General features: G+C 34.5%; 1 protein-coding gene across 5 annotated transcripts in view; it reads left to right on the top strand.

The window, feature by feature from the left end:
- The window catches only part of LOC117212379 (probable G-protein coupled receptor CG31760), a 70,543-nt gene that overhangs the window by 21,317 nt on the left and 35,339 nt on the right, over window positions 1-13,887 (top strand). The gene's annotated exons all lie outside the window — the stretch shown is intronic.

Below are 13,887 nucleotides of genomic sequence, written 5' to 3' on the forward strand. Positions count from 1 at the left end.
TTTACAGTTTCGACATAATAGATAATGTGAATTTCAATTCACATTCCGCACGCATCTTCTGTTTATTCTACGATCATATTGCATTATCTATACGTATTATTTCTAAAGATAGAAGATCCGTCGTTGTGAAGTGTAGGTGAAACGAAAGTTTTAGTCCCATAGTACAGAATGAAAGGAAAATAACATAAAAAAACAAATAAATGTGTGAAAAAATATTCGTAACTTTAAGCTCACAATAATTTTAGGAAAAAAGAGAAAATTATTGATAGATTATTTATGGTATTGCGATAAAGAAGGGAAAATAGGAAGTTGGATGGTAAGGAGAAAATGGTGGCGAAGCAATGCAATGGAGAGACAGAGAGAGTGAGAGAGAGAGTGAGAGAGAGAGAGAGAGTGAGAGAGAGTGAGAGAGGGTGAGACGGGGTCGTGAGATCTGGGGGCAGCTGGTTGTGCCGGTGGCTGCATCGATCGTCCCTACTGCGCGCGGCAAAGCTCTCCTCGTGCGGACGATACGGTCTCAGTTCCCTGAAAAATATCATAAATCTTGTTAACGATTCATTATGTGAAGCGGTCAATCGTCTATTTTTACCGTTCCGCTTTTAAAATAGGGACCACGTAGCACATATGTATCGTTTCAATCAATGAAAGAGTAAACGAAAAGGAGCGTTACTTAAAAAGTCGGGAATTTATGGCTGACTATAATCTCCCTTAATTTCTTCCCTCCCAGGAATTACCTGTTGACTTTATCGGATCAAAGCATAATATTTGTTCGCGTGTTTTATGGCTTCAAACCGTTAATTAAAATGATAGAAAACAAGTGTGAATTGAATGAAAGTTGTGAAATATTAGTGCGTGATAAATTAAGGAAAATAATATATTTTGCTTTCTGTATACTGACCTTTGTATTTATATAAATACACGGTGAATCTATAAACAGGCGACAAAAATATGTCAGCTGTATGATAAGGGTCAACTTAAATTTAAGAATAAATTAATTTGACCTTATAGTACATGTTTTTGGCTTTCCAGTTGTTATTATTATTGATTTTTGTAAAAATGTTGATGTGTCCGTTCGTGCTAGTGTTTTGAATGAAACAAAGACTATATTCACTAAGATGTATACTTCTGTGTAAATAATCTGGCGTAATGCTCTTTAAAAATACCGCTCACATAATGTTTTAAAGCCTATAAATTTACGAAAACAGCCACTAAACAAATTATGATTTACTATTAAGCTATTTTTTATCTTTCTCGTATTTATATATCAGTAGATAAAATATTCGAATTGCAAATACACAAAGGCTGTGCTCAGTGTCTTTTTAATTTTATGGGTACAAAAACATGAAGTGATATGAATATGCAAAATCTGTGTGAAGATATACATTATGTATATTTTATTAAGAAACTATTCAAACTGTAATTAGATTTTTAACGATATGTAAGCATTGTGAAACACATTGAATTGTTACCAAGCATTAGTTTTAACAAAATTATAATAAAATCTTTTTGAAATGTAAATCGAATTCTAATCAGAACGAACTACAAAAGATATCATGACATATGTAGTGAGTAAATAATATACTATACAACTATATATGTTATGTAAGTTTTTTTTTATTATTTAACTTGTACTTTACAATTTGTCTAGTTGGTCATTTGGTAAATATGTTATGTAAGTGTAATAAAAAAGTAGTGCGTTTAAAAAATTGGTACTTAATTTCACAGTGATCTCACTATGACAAAATATTTTCAGACGTTCGTTTAATCGTTACATTAAATGATAATGTCAAATAGAGTTAGAGTAATCTTATTGTAGGAAGCTTTGTATCTTTTTTCCTATTAAAGAAAGTATCTTGAAAACTTTAGAAGTATCTTAAATATTAATGAATCTTTTATGAATTTATTAAAATCCTGATAATTCCTCATTTCTGGTCATTCAACTGTCATATAAATGCGATTATATATACGTATTTTTATTCGCTATGTTGCGTATTCCATATATGAATTATTACTTTAATTAATAACTTTATTTTCAATATGAATTAATTGCAGAAATCGTACAATAATAGTCTTTCAGATTCGCTAACGTTGGATGTATGTAAATGTCAACTACGTTTATAATTTATCATGTTTGTTAATTTAAACTTTTATTAGACTCTTTGTAAATTACATCATGTTGTCAATGGAACTGCATTGAATGTTTATTTGTTATTAACCATGTAAAAAGAAGCGTTTGTATCATCTCAAATTTTCTTAATTGTTTAAAAACTCTTCACAAATTTCGCGTGTTAATTTTTACGGCTCACAATCAATAAATTGATTGAGTTGAAAAAAGAAAGTATTTGTAATAAAACATAGTGTATGCTGAAAATGAAATATTTCTTTTATCAAGAAATGATATCTATCTATATTCTCTATGTACTCCAATAAGGTAATGTTTAAAGACTACTACTGATACTAAAAACGAGATCAATAATATAGTTGATTGACTTTTCAAACTTACTGAGTTTTAGCAACTTTAATTTCTAAATGAATCGTATGTAAAAATTCTATTATTTCTGGCAATTGTCGATCCCAGTACTAAAGTGAGGTCAGCAGAGCCGTTGTACCTGAGCGCCTTATAAATGGTAAATCATTCGAATCATTCGAGAAGTCGATGGATGGAACAAAAGCGCAGAAATTCGAACATAGTGAAATCTTCCATTTTCGACTTACTAAGATCAGAGCACACAGAGTATTTCTCTGGGACCTTTTGCGAGAGGCTTCTCGCAGCGCATTATTATATGAAGAGGAGCTATTCTTCCACATTGCACCTTGGATATCCATATTCTTGCTCCAAAACTTGTTTGTACGTTGCCTAATATGCGCTGAACGAAGAACTGAATGATCGTCGAGTACACGAAGAGTCTGAGGCTCTTTCAAAGGCAGATTTTTATTAATTGGGCTTTTGTATGAGACGCATCCAGGGTTTAGGTACAGAGCTCGACAAATTGCCGCTTGAACCAGTTCTTTACCAACTTTTTCACAATCTTATATATACGTATATGGGATACTAAAATGCCCTAGAACTCGTTGCATACTTACGTCATTGCATAAAGTCTAGGCCACGTTATACTGTCAAATACTATGATCTGAAGAAACGCGAGTGTAGCGCAATTCTCGCTGTAAACGTAGATTTGTTGAGTACTGTGGTATTTCCGTGGCTAAAGTACCACCGGCTTAGAAGTACTTACACCTGAAAGACGGAGACACGAGTGCTCCAACTATACGCGAAGCTTACTCTAAGGCAAATCCTACCTTACACCAGCCATAATAGCACTTTGATGCTGGAATCCGTCTGTGTAGAAACAAGTCCGTTTGGAGTGAGAAGTTTCTCTTAATTTAATCATAAACTGTTTGTCGTTAGTCCTATCTATCTAAAGCTGGAACTTTAAATTTCTGATGTTAATGGAACGTCACGTAGGTTTAAAGCTATCTTCTCTTCAGCGCAGGTTCTCCGAGGAGACTCCTGCTGTTTGGAGAATCGATGCGTAACCCAGTTGGGCGTGTCTTCGAATGTCTGCCAGGTGAAATTTCATTGTCGTACCTTACGTATCATGGTATCGAAGAAAATACTATCAAAAGCACGTTCAACGTCAAAAAGGATGCGCAGGACAAATTCTCTAGATGTCCTCCATCGTACCACAGAATTACAGATTTTTCGATCCGATGTGCATGCTTGTGTATCAACGAGTCTTCATTTATGAACGTACGAATCAATTTCTCCAGCATTTGCAGCAAAAAGTGTGAGCAATTGATAGGACTGAAGAATTTGGACACCTATTATCACCCCATTTTGGATATAAAGACCACCCTGAGTTGTTTTTTATTTTTAAACGTACACTCTAAAGTCAAGGAGATATGTGGCTCTCATATTTTAAGAGTTTATCTTCCATCTTCTGTAGGATGGCGGGAAGATTCCGCCGATGCTTGTGTTTTTATATCCTTTAGAGGACATAATAGCCTTTGAGATTATTACTTTGTTCTCTAAAATCTCTCACGCCGGTCATTTACGTCTATGGCAGTCCCAAAGAGGTCAATTAATCCGAAGAAATATGCCTTCATTTGGCAGAGTTTACTTAGATTACTCAATGAGCCTACTGTTTGAGAACTGAATATCTAATTTTGCTAGAGAACTCGTGCCGAATATTCTCCCGAACCTAACCGTAAATTGAAGGATCCAACTATCCTGTAGTCTTCGTCAGGTTTTCCGTTTCGAAACATTATTATAAGCTTTCATGCGAGCTCTGAGTTGGCTTTTATTGCCCGTTTAGTAGCTTACGGATACCGATGGTAGGTAGCTTCTTCAGCTCTCACCAGGGTATCTTATTCCTGCACTTTTTTTATTTCTTCAGACAATTCGCCTTCTACGAGGTGTCGGTGGCGTTATATTTATGTTCCTCACCTGACAATGAGTTTCATATACGGTTTTCAGTGACTTCCATCTCTTCCTTGACTCCTTGCTCTAGTTCTTTTTGTACAGAAGCTGGTTAGTCGCTATTGAGTTCCTATAAGTTTGCTCAGACGCACATGTAAAATTGTCGTTAAGTAAAAATGTGATTAACAATAGTCCTTCACTTGCCAGCTGCTGATCTGTTAAGTTATCTTTTTAAAATTTAGCATCACTTTCCATCTTCTAGAAGTGACAAAAGTGGATCTGGTTCTTCTATCGTGGAATTAGGCTTGGTAGGGACATAGTTGAAAGGTGCTCTTGAGAATGCAAGGGTACTCTTATCTGCAAATATCAAACCTCCAACTCCACTAATCCAAGCAACGTAGCGCACATTTACATCGTATCTGACAATTGGGTTACGATTAGGTTAGGGTTAGAGTTAGTGTTTGCTGTCTTTTCGGTAGATATCGTTTATTAATCAGCTCTGTCCGATATATAAACCTTGAACTAAAGTTTCCGCTTACCTTCATTGCCGTTGGGGCGCATTGCGGCTGTACTGTCTTGTGTCGAGGAAAGCTTCAGTTTTAAGGATCTACGACTTCTACCTCTACGTCTTCTACCTCGTTAGAACTTTAGCCATCGAAGATCGGCAATTTATTTCTCAGGAGGCCACGTGCTATCCCTCGGAAGGATCTCTTGCTTATTGGTTCCTTCCTTACTATCTTCCGCCTTTCTTAAGACGGAGGTACCTAGAACTTTTCGTTGTTTGGTTTGGCCAAGGACCTCATCGATCACTTCCGGACACGACCGGACTTTCATGAAGGTGGTCTGAACACATCGCGACACAAGTTACAGTCACGTCGCCTCCGCCTCGAATCTTCGAAAAGATATACAGGGTGTCCCACGCAATTGGAACTAGTCCTATAGCGTTAAAACGATAGAAGAGAAGAATTGATTTCATCAGGAAAAGTTAGATGTTTTCGATTAATGTATGACGCGGTACACGTATCTCCTTCGAAAGTGAAGGCGTTTCGATAATTTGAAGTTTAACTTTTTAAAATGGAATTATACATTTTTTTATACACCATTCTCTGCATTTTTAATTCTTGAACTTTTACTTAATTTTTCCTACTGAATTTTCATTCTGTCTCCTACCGCTCTAACGCTATGGCTTGTTCTAGGCATACCAGGTACAACGCTCATCTTACAATCAATGACCTTTGAGAGGAACTTGAGAGGAACCTTTCCTAAGATTCCAGGAATCGTCGACCAGCATGTTAGTGTGCGGATGGTGCACTGATTTTGGCCATATATTATCTCTGCACACATTTCATAGGACATCTCTATCGAGTTAAATCCTCCCTAAATTTATCCCTGTTTGAACAATCTACTCCGGTATTAGTCGGTTTTTGGGGCAAGACCCCGGCATAGTTCCGATCCTCTTATTTTCAAGTGTCACAGTTCTCAGCTAGTGGATCCGTTGGATCTGGGATCGCATTGGACTCGATTCTGTTATTCTATACTGTTCTATACCATTCTATATTATTCTATATTATTCTATTATTGGATGGTATTTTAGCAACATTCCTAGGGCGCGTATAGTTGGACGGCTAAGTCTCTTTGGCTTCCTGGCGTCCTTCTCTCGTCCCATTTCTTCGAGGAGCGAATACTTGGAAATGTGCACTCTTATGATTTTTCTATGCTATGACAGATGTCGACGGAATACCAAATATGTCTCGAGCAATGCATCTGTGTCTCTGTGAGCCTTCCTCTTCGCTACTTTGTGTTGTCTGCTCCTTTTTAGAAGGTGACGTTCTTTTAGACTCTATTGGTATTGACTCAATAGGCTGAAAGTTCCATTTCAGGATGGAAGGAAGCAAATATTTCTATCCTGTATCTCCCTAGGTTAGTCGCAGATGAGTTTCTACATTCGTAATGTACAGACTCACAATTTTTTCAAGATTCTCCATACAATTTTCATGCAGCTACGAGTACTAAGGGTCAATCCTACAGAGCTCGCTGTGCAAAAGGGACGGTTGCAATTACAAGGAGGGGACGTTGAACACCCTAGGGCCATCGTTCACAACTCAATTAACCCACGAGCTATTTAGCCGCCGGTACGATCGCTTACGTACATTTGATGATTGAGGTAAGTTTACGAAGGGTCTTGATATCCTTTGAAGGTTCTTGCATCTTAGTTTTACTGGCCAGAAATCTCGGCGGATAGCTCAGTTTGATCCGAGTTGATTGCAGAATCGACCTAGCTCTCGCTCAGCTTGCAGTCATCCTTCTATTGGCCATCTGAGGATGCGTTTTGTTGGAATTCAACGAAAGCGTCGTAGAGGATAAATTAATTTGCTATGAAGAAATTCCGAGGTTACAACGTGTCTTAAAAATAAATATTTAGAAAAGTAAACATAAAGAAAGATTAATATGCAAGCTTTTTAAAAATTCTCTGCTTCAGACATGATCATCTTAGAAAGCCTGAAATCCGTTGAATGGCATAGTTATATAAATATCTGTACAGTTAGTATTATGCGAGATAGAAATTCAATTAAATCATCAAAACAAGTTAAAATTTAGGGAAATTGGCTGGAATAGTCATTAATCATTCTTCTTAACTATTGATATTTTAGAAGTATGACATTTTCTATTGAGGATCATACACGAAATTAAGTGGTAAATTTTTGTTCATTGGTAACCCCTCATATTTAGAGTGAATCAATAACAGTTACGATTTAAAATAACTCTAAAATAAACCACTTCCTGACACACTTTCAACGGTTCATTGATATGATATATTTGTTTGATATGAATATTCTATTTCGTGAGATACAAATAGAAACATTTTATAGTTTATATTTTATATTTTCTTCTCTATTCTATATTTCTCTATTTTTCGCAAGAGAAACACCAAATTTATACATATAATAACGACGATGATGATTGTGTAATTTGAAAAGTTATGATCTTAAGAAAAATGATTTATCAAAATATTTTCCATTTTTTCTTATCAATGAAAATTTATTGCCTCCAGTAAAGATACTCTGTGCGCAAACTTAATTCCCAATGCACAAACACTTATAATTTTAAGAAATTGTATAGTTTTCTTTGTCCCTTAATTTTTGGAGTATTTTATTATCCATATAAATCGAGATTTTCTTCATAGATAAAAACAAATGAATTTTCAATAATCGTACCTTAGTTGGATTTAAAAATGCGATAAAAAACAAGACGTTTAACGCGACTTCGTAATACGTTTGGCCCTGAACAGGATTCCCGAGGGCAACGGAACTAGTTCGAGGTCTCACGTCGAGGAATGTTCATCAAGTAGACCTTTATCGCAAGAACCTTGACAGTCTTTTATATTAGTACACTTTAGAATCATGTCAATTGAAATAGACCAAATGGACAGTGATTACAAGAAACAGTGAAAAAGTTTTTTAATTAATAATTAGAGTTTCGAACACAAATTCAACGTAGGTAGTGTTATTCACGCAGGTAATGATAACCCAGCAATTTAAATTGTTATGTATAGTGATCCATAGAAGTAAGCACTTACTATAGAAAACTTTTACGAGATACAGTTCGAAATATCTTGAAATTTCATGAGCGCTGTAATGAGGAAAATATAGGAAAGCGTGTAGACTTTTGCAACTGATTGTAACTGTGACAAGATTTACGTGGAATCGTATCGGTTTGAAAGCGTCATTTTTTAAAGTACTTGCGGAATTTCAACTTTGCACTTATTTGAAAAATTTACACGTTTCATAGGAAAAATTGTCGTCTGTAAGTTACTATCTGTTTGTGCCAAACGACATCGAAAAGCGTCATTGTTCAAATGGAAAGACTGAGAGAATCAGTGTTCTCTTCAAAGCCGTGTACAGCCAACAAACGATATTTCCGATACAGTGACTGAGCGTTGGAATCGACATGTAGCTCTCTTAATTCTTTTGTTGGAAAAGCCAGTTCTAACCACCTAGACAAAAACTTATTAAAACTTGAATGAAACGTGCCGATGGGAAAAAGAACGTAACGAGGAATGTTTTAATCTGTTCGTCGAATCTATTACTCTTATCCATTGTTATAGTTTTCGAGATAAAACATCAATTTATAGTACTATTATTTCTCTCCATTTTTTATGAATAAAATTGAAAGAGCAAAAGTACAGAGGCGAATTGTCAAACTTGAGATCTAATGTGATATTGTCGAAAAATAAGATTTCTATTTTATGACATTTAATTATATGATTAAAGTTTGTAATTAATTATATAAATTTATATTTCGAAGACTATCTAGTATGTATCACCACTTTCTTTGAAATTAACTCGAAAGTGTATAGTTTCTTTAACCGTTGAAGTATTAGAAATTTTGCAGTGCAACGATAATATGAAAGATAATATAATTATTTTCTAATTGTTTTAAAGTGATAACTAAAGTGGACGTAAAACGAGCATATAATTATCACTGTTGTAAAAATATCGAATAAATACTTAACGATAACGTAACTGTACAAATTAAATCACAAAGCAAGTCTATTTTCGATAACATTGTAGGTTTTGTAATAAATACACAAAATTGCCTTATACGTATTTGTGTTACTTTGAAATAACGTTACACTTACGACAAACATTTTATCGCTTCAGTAGTTTAAACTATCATTAAACTATTGCATTAAACTGTATTCAAAGTATATTTCGTAGTATATTTCGTAGTATATTCAAAGTATATATTAATTTAAATTCCTGATTTCTCTTTATTACTTCACTACGATTATCGATTTAACATTATCCAGACTTTGTTCCTTCCACTCGATTTCCGTTCTTTTCAGCACCAAGAAACTATGATTTAACCGTTCAATGAATTGCTAATTCATTCTTAGCTCGTACAATCAGTAAACACATGTATTACACATACATATATACAATAATTTTCTTGTTTCCTGACGCCACCTGTAATAAGGAATATACCATAAAATGAAATAAATATATAATATTATATAAATAAAAATCTACTGTCGATAGAAAATGTTCAAATTGGAAAATATATGAAATATCACAGAAAAGCTTGGAAAGTATGACTACTACTCTTACTAAAACTTTTTGCTAACGAAAAGCGTTTCTCTTCCAAAAGCATAACTTGTACATTCGTCAAACAGTGTAGTTTAATTTGAAGCATACCTAAACTTAGTTTTAATTTCATCATATTTCACGACAAAAGCTGTATCATAATTTCATTTTCCACCAAGTTATCCACTCGTCTTTGACAAGTGAAACGTGAGGATTTACTCAGCCTTCAACATATTCTGTGTATCCCTCTCAATAACCTGATACATATCAATACGCACGTGGCTATAAATTCACATAAGTGTGTGTGCAATATACTAGGTAAAATATAAATTTAAAAACAAAATTTCGGCTAATAGCCAGAACATGGCAGAATTTGGTTATTGCAATGAAATGAATGAAAAATTCTGCGACGTATAAAGAAGCTAACTTTCTTCTTGCTATTATAAGAAGTTAATCAGGCAAAAAGATACTAGATTCCAAGTTAGATTCAAGTCTCAATTTTACGACGAAAAAGATTTTAATAACTATAATCGCTAATTTAATATGCGATTAAGCAACTAATTCAATCCTTGATCCATTTAACAATTAAATATTCGCTCTAATCTTAAGTTACGATTATACATAGATCGAATAAAAATTTCAAAGGTTTGATAATAAAATATTTTGCTTGAAATCTATAATTAAACATCGCCTAATTGATTCATATAAACATACATCTTTGTTGACTTCGCCTTCGAAAAATTGTTGCGTATCCGATTATGTTAGCGTTTATAAATCAAAGATTATTATATAATCTAATATATATCTGTAACACAAGATATTCGAGTTTTTGTCGTCGCGTGGAAGTTACAATGTTGAATCCTTATTTTAAAAATGTTGAAAAATGTGGGATCGAGAAGAAAACGTTGTAAGTTACAGATTTTACATCGATGGTTTCATCGATGGAACTAATCGCTTACAATCCTTTAAAAATTCAATTGAAAAGTTTTCTTTACAACAGCTCCAACAGCTGTAAGAATTATAGTTGTATATTTGGATTTGATTCTCAAATAACGAGATAAAGAAAAAACGGCTTCTTCCAGGCACTACATCTCGAGAGCAGACAAGAGGCAAAAAACATTTTCAATTACGTGCAATCAACTATAAGGGTGGGAAGACTATACTTACAATTAGATGAATAGGGAAGGAACAGAATTATAACGATAAACCTCGATATATAAAAGAAGATATTTTTATATAGAGACACAAATATAAATATTGTTTATTCAACCAATCGCGGGGAGACGTAATCGCAAGGAGAGACGTCAACGGGGGTCGTAAGTCCCCGTTACGATTATAACAATCGACACCACGAATTGATCGATCCCCTGATTTCCGTTGAGATAATAGGGGTGATTGAGGTTGTATAACCCTGTGATTCACAGAATTATAAATTATATGTTTCCAGCACTTAGATTACACTGACGGAGAGAAATAAGTAATTAACAACTTGTCGCACGAAGCTAAGATAGATATGTGCGTTAGAGCAGGGCTCTTATAATTAGATTTAGTGTATTAGTGGACGTAGCACTATGAGATTTAGGAGAGGAAATGTATGCTCGACAATACCGAGACCGACTCTCGCGTTATGCTTAGACTGCCCCGTTGGGCATTAGCGTATACTTAATAGTTGACTTTTCCAACGATGTAGAAGAAGTGAAGCTGAGTGACGATGCTGTGTCCGAGGAAAGCTAAGGATGGGTGTGTCTAGCGCACGGGACCATCGGATTTGTTGGTGCCGATGTTATTTAGGAGAGTGAGGGAATAGGCTTCGTTTTTAATTGGTTAAACGAAGGGTCTTAACTGCCCTCGAGAGAAAGTGGTTAGTGGGAGGAAAGTTGCAGCGTGCGTGAGAAAAACCAACTGTCCCTTGTCCAGCCGTGGTAGACAATAGTGTTTAGAAATTCCTCAGAACCAGATGTTTGTTTTGTTTAAAGGACCTTTGCAGGCAAGTGACTCGGGTTTATGACGGGTGCTTAAGGATATTGAGGGTACGCCGTACGGAAAAGCGGACATCTGGTGTCCGTCTGGCCCGCGGTGTGTGACCTGGGCCAGGCAGAGAGGCCCGGCGTAACAAATATACCTAACTGCATATACATACATATATCATTGTATTAATATAGCTATATAGTACTATGATATAGTACTGTGATGATATGTAACTAAATAAATGATATCTAGCGTAAATATGTTATTTCAACCACATCATACGTGCCTTATAGTGTAAAATATTTAATCTGCTGTATGATTTACAGAAAGAAAACGTTAAATATCTTGAATAATTTAAGCTCTCTGAGAATATGCTGGAAATCTCCCACATGTATCCTATCTCTTGTAATTACAGTAGAAGTTTGTCTATCAGCAAATGATTTATTATTTTATACAAAGAACACAGACGTGCGAGTAATTACTTCTCAAGTTATTCTGCGAGGCACGTTAAATAAGCTACAAATTTGGGCAAATAAATCAGGTTCCAGTTTCTTCTAAAATGAAATGCACTGAATACGAAATTATTTGTCGGAAATAAGTTTGATTAATAAACAGATCAACTGAATTCAAATTTTAGGCATGCTAATCGTTAAGAAATTATGATTCGGTATTAAATTATGAATTTTAAAGAAGAACGTAATATTTGTTTAAACATTTTCAAAGTAATAGCAGATATAATTTGAATTAATAAATACGTACACAGCTATTGTTAAATCTAAGATCGGTTATAGTACAATTACTTACGAATCAACAAATAAATTTGTTTTTAGGAAACTAGAATTTACACACAATTCTGTCTTAGGAATAACAACCAGAATACTCAAAATTAGCTTTACTTCGCTATTCTATCTACTTCACTAAACAATTATGTATATAGATTTTTATAAATTTGTATAAACGTATATATTGCAGTCTTTGGATCTTTCATCCACCATAACTTATCCAAAAATATTACACCTCGATTCATCGAAGAATACGTATTATTTTGTTCCAAAATGTACTATATCAGCTTCAAATAAATTTATAGTCATTTATAGATCAAAAGTTCGTCTATCGCGAAAACTAATATACAGCAAAGTAAAGTTTAAAATTCAAAGTAAAAGTTTAAACGATTGAAAGTTCGAAATTCGTAAAATATAAGTTTTGGTACGTTCTAAGGCGAACAAACTTGTAAAACGATCTGAAGGCTATAAAATTCTAAAATTATCCGAAGTGGTACGAAAGTCTAAAATACAAACAAACTGTGAAATGTTCTAATCTTCCGTTTCTGATTCTGAAGGTCTCACACCCTTCAAAAACTTCCCTCCAAGATTAGCTTGGAGGATCGCGTCTCTTTGGTGGAACGTAGGATTAGTCAATTATATCTCGCAAGTCAGCCTCCTGACAATACGATACTTCCGAGTATACGGAAAATTGCTGCGCTTATGTCTTCTGTTCTCAAGAAAATCGACGGGTGTTTACGCTAAATTGTGTGAGAGTTTACGATGATGTTAAATGCCGTTGAGAGTGGTGTGACTGGGAAATATTATTTTGTCTTTTACGATCATGTTCACATTTCAAACAGCCAAAGTGTTCGAAAAAATATATCTATCGGCGTACTGAGTTCGCGAAAATGTCAATTCGTCCAAGATGCCCGAGTATGCATCGCAATACGCGTACGATATGGAGATACCGAATATAAAATATTCAAATTTTCCAAAGCATTAGATATCCGACGGTGTCGAATATTTTTAATAAAATTGACTATTATGAATAAGAATTAGACATTACAATTTTGTGAATTTCTAAAACTTTTGTATAATAATTAGTATATTTAAATGCACATGTATGTTCCTTTATTAAAAAGTGTTCTCGCGAGCAAAATGGGTTATTTGTTCTCCATATATTTAGCAGTAAATATTTCATCGTATTTACTGTTAACGAGGAACTAATTACTTTTGTCACAGAAAACAATTCATTCTTCAATTTATATATGAATATTTGTATAATATTTATATATCGATAATTTTAACACCAAATTTAATCATCAAATTGTTTGAACAAGCAGCCGTCAAATAATTTGGGGATCCATTATAGGTGTATAATAAATGGTAAACTTATTTTGTAAATGCAGGAGCCAGAAGTAGAAAGAGAAATTTATAACGGCGCGCAATCATATCATTGGGCGAATTGTAGGAAGACCCTCGAGGAACCCTATCATGGACTACTTTATTTAAATTAGCGCCTCTTTTAGCACGAAGCACGACACTGAAATAATTTTCACCGCGAGCACGATGTTGATATTACAACCGTGTTTCAAAAGGGAAAACTCTTCTGCTACAACATAAAGTATGTCGTGCAAAAAATAATGTCCTTCCC

The sequence above is a fragment of the Bombus bifarius genome, unplaced genomic scaffold (genome assembly GCF_011952205.1).
Source record: "Bombus bifarius isolate JDL3187 unplaced genomic scaffold, Bbif_JDL3187 scf7180000008289, whole genome shotgun sequence".
In the NCBI taxonomy this organism is placed as follows: Eukaryota; Metazoa; Arthropoda; class Insecta; order Hymenoptera; family Apidae; genus Bombus; species Bombus bifarius.